The 15,484-nt window shown below is 46.0% G+C and overlaps 1 protein-coding gene across 1 annotated transcript in view; it reads right to left on the bottom strand.

The window, feature by feature from the left end:
* The window catches only part of Nmnat3 (nicotinamide nucleotide adenylyltransferase 3), a 111,018-nt gene extending 96,314 nt beyond the window's left edge, over positions 1-14,704 (bottom strand). The window contains exon 1 of the mRNA XM_013353580.2: positions 14,575-14,704. The gene's annotated coding sequence lies outside the window, so the exon portion shown is untranslated. The remainder of the gene's footprint in view (positions 1-14,574) is intronic.
* Positions 14,705-15,484: the final 780 nt, after the last annotated feature.

Genomic DNA, 15,484 nt, shown 5'->3' with positions numbered 1-15,484 from the left:
TGACAACAGGAAAAGTCACTAATCATCACAAGAATCGTGTGACCCGGCGATGGTAGCATACGCATTTAATTCCAGTACTCGAGGCCAGCCTGACCTACAAAGTGAGTTCCAGGACAGCCAGGGGTGTTACACAGAGAAACCCTGTCTTGAAAAACAAACAACAACAAGAAGAAGAATTGTGTGATGGGATCAGATGTAAGGTGGGGGTGCGAAGAGAGGCCTATGTCTAGGGGCACTTGAGGGAAGCGTCTTGATTTATTCTTCCTCAGGGAGGAGGGCATATATTTGTGATTCACTGCAGTGTTGTCTGCAGTAACTAAGGACTGGAAGCAGCTCAGAACACACCCACAGAATTGATGAAATAAGCTAAGGTAGAGCACTATTCATTACAGAATAGAGTGCATCTGTAATTGAGAGGGGGAGATGGGGAGAGAGATCCTCTGCATACTGAAAAGACAGCCCATCCCAGATACACGGTTAGATGGTGGGGGGGAGCGAAGTGCTTAGTTACAAAGTGATGTATGCGAATACAAACTCCTAAAATATAAAAATAAACAGTGATTGTCCATGGAGCAGCAGGGGCAGAACATTTTTCATTGTATTCATCTGTACGCTTTTCCCTTTTTTTTTGAATTTTTTTAAAAAATTTTAAGTGTGTGTGTTTGTGCGTGTATGTGTGTGTGTGTGTATGTGCAGGTTGCACAGGTGCTTGCCGATGCCAGAGGAGGGCATCGGATACCCTGGATCTGGAGTCACAGGTAGTTGTAGGCTGTCCAGCATGAGTGACAGAAACTAAACTCAAGTCCTCTGCAAGAGTAGCATGGGGTCATCTCTCCTGCTCCCATTTGTACGCTAGTGACGAAAACAAACAAAAAGTAAACCCAACCTAGAAACCTTCTATTTTTTTTAGATATGGGGGTGGAGGGGTTATGGGTTTTATACTACCCCAATGACATAATTTCCCACGCACAAACTTTTCTTACAAAGTGATGGTTCTCATGAAGGGATGGGTCTAATTCTATCCTCTTAAAACCAGATAGGCTAGTAAACATGGCAGAGGTGATGCTATGAGATTTCCAAGGGTAGATGGAGAAGATTGATCCAGCTTCTACCTGGCACCCTTGGGATTTGTCCCCATACCCCAGCTGGCACACTAGGGAAATCCAAGTCATATGACAAGGTTCCAGATGGCAGCCACTGTCATCTTGACAGAGTGAGAAAGCCTGTGAGGGGGCTCCAGCCTCAGCCAGTCATTACCTACTTGAATGAGAGACCCAGAGCAAAACTGCCTGAGCCCAGCCAACCCTACCTCCCCAGACTGTGACATAATAGTAAAATGACTGTTTGAATTTCTAAGTTGTAACTTATGCTTGACTTCCTAGGGCAGGAGCTTTCTAACACGTTTACCTCTGACCACCTCATGTAGTAGTAGCAGAAACACCCCATTAGAATACACTAGAACAAATGAGACATGCTGACTATGCATGCCCATGGGTGTCAGGAGAGCAAGCACACAACAGGCTGCTGGACACAGAGACTCAGACTCTAAGGAGGAGATGTGATGGCCATAGGATGTCCAAGGCACTCATGGAAAGATGGCCGTTAATACCCAGCTTGTAGATGAATTAAGTCACCCAGATGAAGTGGATAAAGGGGGCTGCGAGAATGTCCCCACTGAAGACAGCAAAGAAAAGGGAGCATGCTGGCGAGGCAAAGAAGGAATGGCCAGGGAGAATGAGAAAGGCCCAGAAACAATGGCTCCAAAGACAAGAACAGCTTAAGGGGTTAAATCCTGCTGGAAGACTTGGATGGGAGAATGACCGTGAGACCTGGCAATCTGGGGGTCACTAGTGACCTCCAGCAGATGTGTCACCCTGAGTCAGAGCATTCAGCATCTCAGTGCATTCCCATCAACTCCAGTCTGTATGAACAAGAGCATGTAATATTGGGGCTGCCTGTTTAATCTTTTGGCTAAACAAGAAAAGAAGCAAAGAAGGAAAAAGAAATAAAATGTTCATGGTAGAAGAAAAAAATGAAGGGATACAAACAATGGCAAATTGAATAATTATCACAAAGGAAAGGTGAGAGCACATACATAGACCCCCATCACACAGCTAATTCTATACAGATATATATGCAATAACGTATACATTATATGTGTGTGTACAGTAGCTATTTTTAAAATTATTTTTGAAAACATAATTACACGATTTTCCCTTTCATTTCTTCCTCCAAACCCTCTCATATACCCCTTGCTCTTTTTCAAATTCATAGCCTCTTTTTTTATTAATTGTTGTTACACACACACACACACACACACACACACACACACACACACACACACACACACATTCCTGTACACATAAACACAACCTGCTCAGCCTGTATAATGTTAGTTGTATATATATTTTCAGTCAGTCCTGCAGTAACTATTTTAACCAGTAGTCAGGATGGGTACAGAGTAGAGCAGGGAGCAGCCACAGACTGGAGCTTGTGAGCCAGTTATGATTTACTAAGTGGCTGCTGGAGGCCTCTGCAGAGCAGGGTTTGGGCCCAAGCATCAGTCAGTGCTGTCTGCGTGTGCACAGGGCATAGCAATAGGGCATGAAATAGAATATTTGTCATCTTGGTCTCTGTGGAATGCACCCCAGAACACAATTTAAAGGGAAATGGCTTCATTTTTCTAAAACAGTGGAATCTTGAAATCTTCCAATATAAATTCTAAAGTATCCATAACCTAAAGCGTATGAACTTTAGCCACTAGCCTCACTGAGTAAGGCCCTTGCTGTGGTAATAAATACTCCGGTGGACTCAATTATAATAAGCAGATGTGGCGTTCCTAGGATCTTTTTTATGTCTCAAACTGCCATTGACATTCCTCCTCTATGTTCAGAAAAACAAAACGGATGGGAGGGTCAAGAACACACCACTACCTGGTGAATTAAGTCAAAATATAAGCATAACCATAGCCCATACCTCAACTGTGCACAGTCATTTTGCAATAAGGAGCTGACTAAATCTTTAATTGGAGACAGACTGTTTCAGTAAAGAGGCAGTGACTACAAATCATTTATTAGGGCACCAAAAGCCATAACTACAGAAATTCCCTGACACTCTGGAATCAGCACCAGTGTAGTAAATCCAGTAAATAGTAAAACATGGCAAGGGAGATTTAACTGTGAGTTGATACAAATGAGGTTAAATGTTTTCTCCCAGTGAATTTTTCTTTTGAATGCATCCCAATGTACTAGAGAAATAGCAGGAGTAATCAACAGAAGGGGAAACACTGCCACAAAACAGATAAATCTGATTAGACCATCAGGCCTGCTTTTGAGGTGTTGGGTCTCAAACCATACAGCTGAAGAACACTAGCATTCTGCCTCTTAAGTCAATATTGGGACTCCAGCCCTATTCACTGGGAAAAGATCACATTCTTCTTAAGGTTGTCTTTCGCATACATGTTATGTTACCTACTATTTAATGTGGCCTTCAACCTGGCGTGACTGGCTGTGACTTAGTGTGGAATGACGGACTGGATTATCTTCAGCCTGCACACTGGTGCTGCTGTGGCTTAAGCACGGCAGCAGGCACTGCCAGGGAGATGGCCTTTGCTTCAGGCGTTGCCACCTTGGGGCAGCAGGCACTGCCAGGGAGATGGCCTTCGCTTCAGGCGTTGCCACCTTGGGGCAAGCCCGCTTGACTTCCAACCACCAGGACCTACAGCTCCTTGTTTAGGTGCTTTCTCTGGTACCTAGAATCTGACCACTAACTCACCCCTAAGAAATGATGCCCGACCAATGACTGACAGCATTGGGGTGGGTAAGCTTGGTCTCGGGCCTTTCCAAGTTGATAACCCCTGGACAGACAATCTGTAGCCTCTGGTTAGATTCTAATTGTTCAGGTTGGGCTCATGACATCTTTGGCTCAGTCTCCTGCTTCGTGCTAGCACTTCCTGGACTCCCAAATAAACCATTCAAATCCATGTCTCAAATAAAGACATACCGGAACTCCCCAGCATCTGGATGATTGAATACACTTCGCTTAGGACAAACTGTGCACTAGACTTTGGCCAGCAATAGGCAGCACAGGTATACATGGATACATGAAAGACTACAGAACACGGCATTCAGTTCCTGTGGTATCAAAGCCTGCACCATAAGACAGAATTACGCAGGGGTGGTCCAGCGTTCTTGCTCCTGCTGTTTCTGTGTGTCTGTGCATGTGTGTGCACACTTGTACACATCTTGGAGACAGGGAGTGCTAAAACTTCACTAATGATGCTCTCAAAAGTTACAAACACAAATCAACCCCTCCCAAACCACTGGATACCAGGACAGGCATTAGCCTTCTTCACCTTAAAACCCCAAGACTCTAAGTTCATGGAGCTGGGCACATCCACAGCTAATACATTCAGGGAACACAGAATATGACCTCGAATTATAGACCTGGAGACACAAAGCCACACCTGCTTTGATTGAGCTGGATGTGGTGGCACACACTTCTAATCCTAGCACTCAAGTGCCTGAGGCAGGAGGATCGTCACAAGTTCAAGACTAGCTTATTGCACACAGCAAGTTACAGCCCAACTATGACTACAAAGCTTGGCTGCCTTAATTCAAACACACAATAATAGCGGGTTGGAAGATTTAATTCAGGATAAAGCCACAACTGGGTACAAAGAGAAGAAAAGAACATTATTTAACCTGTCTCATTTGAAACATTTATAGAAATAATGTTAAGTTTTGAATCTAGAATGGCCCCCCATAGGCTCATGTTTTGAATGATAATCTCCGGTTTATGGTGTTATTTTAAGAGGCCTGAGATGTTTAGGAGGTAGCACCTAGCAGACAGAGGAGAATGTCAGGGATGGGCCTTTGGAGATTATATCCAATCTTTGCTTTCTTCCTGGCCCTCAGCTTCCTGGTCCACCATGATGTGTGCAGTCCGTGCAACACACGCATCACCAGGAGTTGAACTGCGTTACCATGACTTCCTCATCAGAGTGGTCGGTCTTTCTCCCTTAAGTTGTTTCTGTCAGATACAGTGTGAGGGTTCATGTGGGTTCAAATAGGATTACAAACTCCACTGGGAAACAGCAGAAGCCATTTGTATTCTATTTTGGGAAAGAAGCAAAGTCTACATTCTGTCCATGTCCAGAAAATCTGAGTGAGGATGAGTTTAGAAAGTAATAGGCGAGTCACAGAGGCCCAGCTGCACCATGACTACAACTTTTTACAGTAAACGCAGGCTGAACATTTGCTGTTTTACTCTTTGGGACACAGAACTCATTTTGATTAAAATACTGAACCTGAGAACTAAGACCTAAGCTTTCCCCTCAGGAAAGAATGAATGAATGAAGCCCCTCTACACTTAAGAGGGGGGCAGCCTAAGGGTTTAACTGCTGCTCAGAGACAGGAACTGGTATAACAGTAATGTCATTGTACTCTCAGCCATCAGAAAAGCTTTTCTTGTCTTTTGATTAATATGGATTTAAGAAAATTGTGATATGTTAAATTGTGGATTTATTGTTAATTCCCATTCTAGAATTATGGTATTGATCTGGTAATATTTATAACTGCTTGTAATATGTTGAGAAAAGTTTGATGTGCCCTGTAAATGCTTGGATTTAATTGTGGATTTATTGTTAATTTTGGTATTGACCTGATAATGTTTATAACTGCTTATAAGATGTTGAGGGAAGTTTGACACACCCTGTAAATGTTCGGGCTTAATGAATATGTTAAGAATTTTAGACCTTGATACAACCAGCTGAAGAAACATTTTCAATCCAGGCGATCCTCCTCTCCTTTAACTAGAAGACTATAGTCTTTAGGAGCGTGATTATTCACATAAGATTAGGATTTCTCCTGACAAGAAAGTATGGCTCCGAGACACAGAGCCCAAAGGTATCTCTCTCCCTTAATCTCTTTTGTTCACAGAGGTCGGCAGTCAGAGACGAGTTTGAAGTCTCTTCTCCCCAGATGCCTAAGACAGGAGCTCGCATAAATGGAATGCCTGTTCCAAGGATGGGTAAATTTGGGTAAATGAAGGAGTCTTTGCCTAAGACAGAAGTGATAGTCGGTCCTGTTGCAGAAGCACAGGTTTTATTAAAATTAATCAGAGGGAGTGGATCGTAGGGCCATATTATACAGGCCCATATTTCTACTCTGTATGGTGGCCAGACTTTCAGGCCAGTTTGTACCTGGCCACACTTTTCCAGACGAACTGTCACCACCCTAAACAAAGGGTCAGAATATGCTAATGGCGCTCAGCTCCTTCTTTGTAACTTGGGAGGACACCTGGGAAAGAGGTGTTAATTCAGTCTACATGACAGATCAGCCATAGTTGCAGACATGATCTAAGTCCCGCTAGTAGGAAACAGAATACTAATGAATTTCCCCCTCACTTTACATTTTAGTATAAAAGCTATTTGGAGAATAACCACAGGTGAAATTTTCAAGATATGAACTCAGGATTTCATGAGGGATCCCTGAAAACTCCCTCCCGATTAAAAAAATAGTAATAAACTAGGGGGCTGGAGAGTGGGCTCGCTCTTGTAGAGGACCTAGGCTCGAAGCACAGCATCCATGTGGCAGTTCACAACTGTCTGTAATTCCAACCCCAGGGGATCCAATATCCTCCACAGGCATCAGGCATGTACATGTTGCACATACATACACATATATGGGCAAAACACCCATACACATAAAATAATAATTACTAGCAAGGTTTTAAAAAGTAATAGACTGATTAATTTGACAAGAGAAAATTTCAAAACAGGATAGCATTTAGGCTTTAGCATGGTTGTTGCTGACTTATATCCAGTTTACAATGAAAACTGGGATGAAAATGTAGAGCAGTTTGGCTAGGAAAGGGGAGTGTTTACAGTTACAGAGAATGAGGCTGTAAGTGTTCAAAAGATTAGCACCCTTAAAGAGAGGCCAACACTCTGAATGAACCACAGGAAATGTGCCTTAAGAAGATTTTGGGGATTGACGGCAACTCCTTCAACTATCACGGACTCCAGCGTACCCCGCTCACTCAGAGATACTTAGAGAAGTGCTTTTCCTGGCCCAGCAGTTGAAGGACACAGAAACCACTGTATGGTCCAAAGAGACCCAGGTGATGTCAGAATTTGGCATTGTCCATATAGTCTTAGTTTTATAAGCAAGCGGAATGTAAGTTACGAAGTCATGTAGACTTGCACTCAGATTTTTAAGGAAAGTCTAGTGGGTCAGGCTACACAGAGAGAAGCTCATGATAATGCGATGTATAGAGATCTGAAGGTAAAGCCTAAGCCTCTAGGGAAACCCAAGGGATCTTAGAGACGCCAGGGATATGGGGCATCGGTTGAAGAAAGTCACAGCACCAAGTGGAGTCAGCCCAAGAGAGAGGCCATGCAGTCTTCGAACAGCAAGTCCATGAGGGTGGGGCTGCAGAGGATGCCACCACATGCCCCAGAAGCTGGCAGTGGAGGTGCAATAGTGCATTTCAGCCTTGCTTAGCGGCAACTACTCCTCTCTACGGCACCATTCCTCTTGCTTCCAGCCAGGGGCAGTACTTTGGGAGGTTGTGGAACCCTGAAAAAGTAGGAACAAACTGGCAAAAGCAGGTTAAAAGGGCAAAGCTTTGAAGGTTAGACCCTGGCGCTCTGGTTTCTTCTCCTCCCCTCAGCTACTGTTCTACTATGAAGGAACTCTGGTGGTTTCTTTTCTCTTTCCTGGCTGGATGTCATGTGAATAGCCACTACTGCATGCTCCCACTGTCATGAATCCTTTGACTCCACCTTTCCCACAATGATGGACTGAGACCCACAAAACCACGAGCCAAAGGAAACCTTCCCTCCATTAAGTTGTCAGAATCTGTGGTAACAGAGAGGCAAAAGTAACTAACAGAACTGCTATAGCAACACAGAAGATGTAAAGTCATGAAAATGAAGTATCCATTGTTCCAGGACCTCCTGGCAGACTTGTTTTTCTGAACATGATCAATCTAACAGCCTTCTGCTCTCTCTGCAGCTGGGGACTCAGCTTCATGCACACGGCCTCACCAGTGTGGTGTCCCATAAGTTCACCATCTCCCTGAACAGTTAACTCAGGTCATGCCCAGGTTTTCACCATGACAAGTGATGATGCGCAGAGAGTCATCATGCAGGGCTCTTTCCACTTTCAGACTGTTTCCCAGGTGAAGCTGAGAGGGACAGCCCCTCTCCTTCCACCATCTACAGCTCTTCCAATTCTTAACAAAACATGTAGTGGGGAGCAGACATTAGCATCCTTTTTCTCCCACACACAAAAAAGCAGTAAGACAAAAAGTGGCCAATAATAGTTTCATAAAAGAGGCCAGATGGGAATTAGATGCTAAGCAGGCTTGGCTACTAAGGATAGGCTTCTTATGACAAACTCCTACCTCTGATCTTTAAAATGAGCACTGAGAAGTCAATAATAATTTCTAGCTAGACTCCTCCATGCCAGGTACTTGGTGCTAATGATCACCTGCTCACAAACTCCCAGCCTTCTGCAGCCTTCTCTCTGTCAACGGCTGCTTCTTACAACAATGACATTCTCTCTCCCATCCGCCCCTCTCTGAGCTCAGACTGAGGCTGTGTGTATCACTTGTTTTCACCATCTCCCTCTGCAGCCTCAGGAGCAAAGGCCCTGGCCAATGGTGGAGTGCAGATGGCAGAGTGCGGATGGCTAGGGTAGAACGCAATTAGGCTGGACCCTGTTTGTCAGCCTTGTCCCTCCCACATTCTACCAATCTCCGGAGCACTGAGATGGGAAAGAATCACCACACACGTGCTCACTCTCTTCTGCACGGGAATCCCAACCTCCTGCCTGTGCTTGGCCCTGCCTTGGCACTTGGTTTTTACAAGAGGAACAGGGGTGGGGGTGGGTGATGGAAGGCAGGGGGAAGATTGGCTCTAATTTAAAAGCATCTTAGGAGCTTTAAAGAGTTCCAGGTTGACTGATGGACACATTTACTCCTCGGCACCCCTTTCATAAATATCTACCACTTAACATGCACTTTCAGGAGGCATAAATACCTCCTGCATGTCAGCCTTTATGGAAGGGAGATTGCCAGAGCTATTTCTTTGCTCCATGGCCATGAGCCACACAATTACAATCCTATTAAAGCTGTGCCCTGGGAATCCAGCCCTTCCCCACTGGTCTGTGTGGCAGTCAAACACTCCCCACCAGGAGTCAGGGGCCTCTGGTGCCTCTGTCCTTTGCTCTAGGGAAACAGGCAGCTCAGCTCTCTAAATAAAGTTGCCACTTGTCAACATCCCTGGACAAGCAAATTATGTTAGTCTAATAATATTCAGGCATACAGAGATAATGTTTTCCATAGGCATTTCTGTCAGAGCTATCAGCTGAAGGTAGGCATGGTGTCCCTCACAAGTGACCACTCTAGGAAGGCTAGCCTCACCCTGATACCACTAGCCTAGCCATACATACAAGGTGCAGACATACAAGGCCCACCATGGGGGGTCAGCAGCAGGTACCTTTGCCCTCCCTTCCTCTAAGATGACAGGCCACTGGTCACCATATGCTAACATCTGTGTGGACCTTTAGCCTGATAGGCCTAGGTATAGGATACAACAGGGTCTCTGGACATGCTGCCCCTCAAAAGGAGGAGGGCTTTAGTAGCTAGCTTACCAGATACACCCTTGGGTGAGTCAGTGCCACCTACCTGAGATGGGCAGTAATGACACTTGGGGTTTACACAACAGGGAACCAGGCAGGGAACATGAGGCCTGCTCTCCTGCTTGGAGGCTGGCGGCACACCGCTTTAAAAGCGTACATTCTCGGTCGGTCTGCAAATCACTGCTCACCAGCATCTGTAGAAAAATGCCCTGCAGTATTTTTCGAAAGTGTGTGACCATGTCCAACCAGCAGTGTTTGCAGGCCCGCTTTCACCTGCTGATCTGGTTCCCCAGGCCTCTCCTGCTCAGCACATGACCACCTTGACAATTCGAGGCTGTCTGTCCACTTACAGGCTCTCACATCTGTCTTTACTAAACCTGCCTCCTGTACTTGGCCTTCATGAGGGTCAAGACTTCCATTTCTGAGTCCCCACTGAAATCCCTAGGATACTGGCTAAGGTATCTGTACAAGGAAACAATAGAGGGAGGCAGGACATCGGGTCAGGCGCAGTGCTAGGATCCTGCACTGCAGTGGAAGAGTTCCAGCCAGCAGAGGCAGCTCTGCGGCCTGTAGACAGGTGTCCCATCACCATGAAGTCAGAGATGACTGAGGAAGGCTCACTTGATACAGCTGTGCCTCTCTACTGCCTATGAATCAAGATTTTAGGAGTAACTGTGGCCAGAGGCAGGGCTGCAAAGAGCAGAGTAGGCCTCCCTGGGCAAGAGGCCAGGCCTCTGGCTGGCAAGACCAGACAGTTATGACTTTCAGATGATGTGGGCACCTTCCAGTCAGGCACATTTACCCTCAAACCCATCACCTCAAAGAACTTAAGACTTCCCCACTGTGTGTTCCCACATTCACACTGGTCATAGAATACCTGGCTGTCTGAGGCTGGGGATGCAGCTCGCTGGAAGAGCCCTTGCCTAGGATGCATAAGGTCATGGGTTCAATCCCTAGGACCACAGAGAAAAAAAAAAAGAAAGAAAAATCCCCATCTACAAGGGAGGGTGGAGTCCACTGTGACTTGTTAAACACCACTCCATTCAGGGTCTGCACGGCTAATATATGGGGTGGGAGCTGCTGGCCCGAGGCCTGCCCTGTGCAATGGGATCTGTCCATCTTTACTAGGGAGCAATGATAAACAAGCACAGACAGACACTGGTCAGGACAAGCCACTTTATTTAAGAGCTCTGACAGCCCAAAGTGGTTTAACATAGATGCATGGAAGATTTATCTAGATGATAAAACACCTGCACTCAAAGGCACATAAATTATGATTTTGCAGGTTTTATTTTTCCTTTACAAGTAACATTATACAGACTGAGCAGGTTATGTTTAGGAATATATATATATATATATATATATATGTATGTATATGTATATGTATATATGTGTGCATGTAACTGCAATTAATGAAAAAAGAGGCCATGAATTTGAAAGAGCAAGGAGGGATATATGGGAGGGCTTAGACGGAGGGGAGGAAAGAAAAAGATGATGGAATTATATTATAATCTTAAAAAGAAAAGAAATCCCATAGTTAGGTGTTTTAAGTAATAAAAGAAATACACATGAGGCTGATTGCACTTCATACACATGGTCTGGTCGTCTAAAGTGCCTCTGCTACTACACAGGCCTGGTTCGGATGACCTTTATTTTCCTTGTGGTAGCGGCAGTCTATGGGAGGATTAATAAACACCATACAATACCAATAGCTATCACTGACTGAGGATTTTTCCACACCCCATCTGTGTGCTGAGGTAAGCCCTTCAGGTACTTAACTTGCTTATTATGAGCTGAGTACAATTCCGGATTAAAATATAGATGCTAAGGCTTCAGTCATAGGCTGTGCGATGTGATTGGAAAGCCATGGGGTTATCCATGAGGCTGCCTCCTACATGAAAGGGCTCCGTCCTCTGCAAATGCTTAAAGCACATTATTTTTCTCTGCCTTCATACTCTTAATTAAAGCACACACACACACACACACACACACACACACACACAAACACAAACAAACACACAAACACAGACACACTTCAAAAAGTTCTCAGTTTATTTTCACTTGTTCATTCATTCATCTGTGTGTCTACTTAGAGCATGACTGCCTAGTGGAGGGGCTATAATGTTCCACAGCTCCCATGCCACTTGGTGAATGAGATCAGTCTCAGGCAATTATTATAGCCATTCTACCTAAGTCACAAAGATTACAGAGGTCAGTTAGAGCAACAGTAGCCCACTGCAGGGGACTCACCCAGTCGGGAGTTAAAGACAAGCCCTGAAGGCAATTCTAGACCTTTTGACTAATTTCTCCACTTTTTTTTCTTCTATTTCTTCTCTGGCCCAGGTTTTCTCAGACTCTTGGGTCTTTTGACAGTGCGGGTGGATAGAGGTTCACTATCAGGTGGAACATGCTTCTCATTTGGAGGCTGCTGCTTTCTGGGGGAAACCACTGCCACAGATAACTCACCCCCCACTAATCACCCTGTCCAGCTCCTCATCCCCCCACCACACTTCCCTCCCCACCTCATCAGTGTCTGCCAAGATAAGGAGTGGGCAACGCCAGCAGCGTAGTAACTTCCTACATGCTGGATACAACGCTAAGTATTCTGGGTACTCAAGATCCCAATGGCCTCTAGAGCAGGCACCATTGTTCTTGTTTTAGTTTATTTGGAGAAAGAAAGAGGACAGGATGAGTACTTCTTCAGAGCAGAACTATATGCCAAGAACCTGCAAGCGCCTCATGACTCAGAGGACAAGCAACCTCTTCAGACCAGCTGCATAGCTGGGAAGCCGCAGGTCTATGGCCGCCACGATAAAGCCTCTCTTCCAGTCTTGGCCAGCATGCTTCCACAGCTTGTGAGGGGAACAAGGGGTGGGGGGAGGTTTCACCATGGCTGTTCTTTCTCCTCTCCTTCCAACACCCTATTAATCATCTATTGACCACAGCCCTCCAATGCTACCAGGTTCCTCCCTTAACCGTGTTCCCCATTCTCTTATCTTAGTTTTAGAAAACCACAAGTCTATATCAATAGTGTGGACAAGAAGACATCAGGATCATTCAAGGCATAGAATATACCAAGCCTCTTTCTTTATTAGTTGTTGTTACAGACATATATGTACATATTATTCTATGTATTGTTACATATATACATTATGTAACAACAATTAATGAATTTGAAAGACAGCAAGGAGAGGTTATGGGAGGGTTTGGAGGGGAAAAAAGAAGGGGGAATGATGTAATTATATTATAATCTTAAAAAATAAAGGAAATAATCTAAATGCATACATGTAGATAGCAAGTGGCTGACAGGTGTTTCTCAAAGTACCGAGCATTCTCTCAAATCTGTGTTGGTGTCAAGTTCCAAGGGGTCTTCAGGAAGGGAACAGAAGAGATGCTCCCTCTGGGGAGTCATCTGGCAACTTTAGAGAGAGACACAAAGAGCTGGGAGTCATCTGGGAAAGTGTGGGAGCATGTATTCTGGGACTTGGGGCTGGCAGAACCAGGTGGAGCTTGCTGGGAAACCTGCCAGACAGAAGGCAGGCAGCTTTCCTCACAAGGCTCAGGGTTAGCATGGCCACATGGCCAACCCTGCACAGGCGCCAGGAGGGCTTCTCGGAAGCCTAAGAGCCAAGGAAAGGTCAAGTGTTTCAGAAAGAAATGACTGAACCTGCCCTCAACTTAAAGAGCAGGCTGTGTGTCTTCTCATGCGTCAGAGGAGAAAGGATTAAGGAAAGGAAGGCATGCTTCTTCAGGGACAGACACCCAAGTTCAGTCCTGAGGCGCCTAGCCTCCTTGCAAGACATCATCCTCCATGCTGCACCGGCCTCAACAGCTCTGGCGGCTGCATTCCACAAACCCATTTCCCGGTGGTACAAGCAATGCCACTCTAGAACAGAGGTGAGGTTAAGGAACTGCTGTGACAAACGCCACGTCCAAAGCAACTCGGGAGGGAAGGCTTTATTTGGCATATGCTTCCACATCACAGTTCATCGATGATGGAAATCCAGGCAGGAGCTGAAGCAGAGGGCATGGACGACTGCAGCTTCCTGGCTTGTTCTCCAGGGCTTGAACAATTTATACAACCCAGGACCACCTTCCGGGTGAGGGAAATTGGAAGGGTGTGGTGGAACCGCCACTCCGGGCTAGACTCTCTCACATCTATCTTACACAAGAAGACGCCCTCTCACCCTGGCCACCAGGTTAGTCATTTTGACCTCTTTACAGATGAGTTTCGCTCCTGTCCAGTTGACCAAAACTGACCAGCACAGGACCCTGCAGATCCCAGCTTTCTGCAGGCCGGTCCTACTCACCCTCCTTCCCCAGCCCACAATTTTTTCACCTGAGAAAATGTGTCTCTGCGTTTTCCACCCAGGAATTCAGAGATTCACCCGGCAGCTTTAATTCAACAGGTTTTGCGGGTAGTGAACTGGATAAAACCTCTCCAGCACTCTGGGCCTTTTATCTCCACAGCCCCTACTAACTAGAACGTTCATACTTTAACGTGTGCGGTTTATCTTTGCAGCCGGTCTCCCCTGAGCTCCGCGGGGTGGCACGCTGCACATTATCCCTGGACCCCGGTACTTAGGCCAATGGAAGGAGAACACCGCATAACACGCCTTAACTGTTACACGCTTATGTTTAACTGGCTGTACACATGATGCAGGAGGGATCCGAACCCGTGTCAGCTCGATCCTGTGGGTCAGAAACGTGACCGTGAAACAGGCACGTTTCTGCGCTCCGTAGCTACCTGACGCCCTTGTGTGTGTGAGTGTGTGTGTGTGTGTGTGTGTGCGTGTGTGTGTGAGTGTGAGTGTGCGCGCGCGCGCGCCTAAAACGGCACCTCCGCCGCTGCAGACGCTTCGAGTCACGTGGGTCCCGGAAGAACGCGGGACCCAAGCAGGCGGCCAAGGCCGCTGGCTGTGCTTACCTGCGCGTCGCTGGGTTCCACAGCGGCACCCGGAGAATCTCGGGGGGTCAACAGAGACCGTGGACCTAACGCTCAACCCGGGTTACTCGCCTTGACCTAGGCTGGGGGCGGGGCCCAGAGTGAACTTGACCTTGAGCTCCCCGCCTCCCGTTGTGGGCGGAGCCCGAGGAAGTAGGCTCCAAGCCTGGCCCCAGCCCCGAGGGGGGGTTCCAATGAATCACCGCCCCCCTCACAGGCCAAAGGCCACGCCCAATGCCCCGCCCCTGCTCCTCAGGGCCACAGTACGTTACAACCCACAACCGTTGGCCTTTGCTTCGCGTTTGTTTTTATTTTTCGGTTTTGTGTTCCGTTTATTTATTTTAGATAACTTTACTCTCCTTTTTAAAGGTCTGAATTAAAAATCTATTAAGCAATGTATGTAAATAACCACTTATAATAAAAGTGTAAAATGTTAAAATAACCACTTACTTATAATGAAAGCAACGAGCCCCCTTGCTCTGCTCTGCCCATAGCCCTTTTTGATCAGTTCCTTCTTTTCTTTTGATGGTCACTTCTTGTCGCTAAAAGAGAGAGAGAGAGAGAGAGAGAGAGAGAGAGAGAGAGAGAGAGAGAGAGAGAGAGAGAGAAAAGAGCTTACATAGCGATTTCTTGATTTATCTATTGACTTTCTGCCGTGTTACATGAGGATTTACTCTCCCTGCGTCCCCACTTCCCTTTTCTGACACATTTATACCCCTCTTCTCCAGCTCTGCCCTGGTGAGGATGAAGGTTGGGGGAGTGGGGTCCTTAAGATGACATGATTTTTGGGGGATGGGGACATCAGAGCTATTTTAGAAAGAAGATACAATTAGGGCTTTCTAGTGAGTGTATTTATTCATAGCAAGAAATTACAACCAAATCCTTAGAGATC

Source organism: Microtus ochrogaster, unplaced genomic scaffold, assembly GCF_000317375.1.
Source record: "Microtus ochrogaster isolate Prairie Vole_2 unplaced genomic scaffold, MicOch1.0 UNK12, whole genome shotgun sequence".
Lineage (NCBI taxonomy): Eukaryota > Metazoa > Chordata > Mammalia > Rodentia > Cricetidae > Microtus > Microtus ochrogaster.
This window is presented reverse-complemented; position numbering and strand designations above follow the sequence as displayed.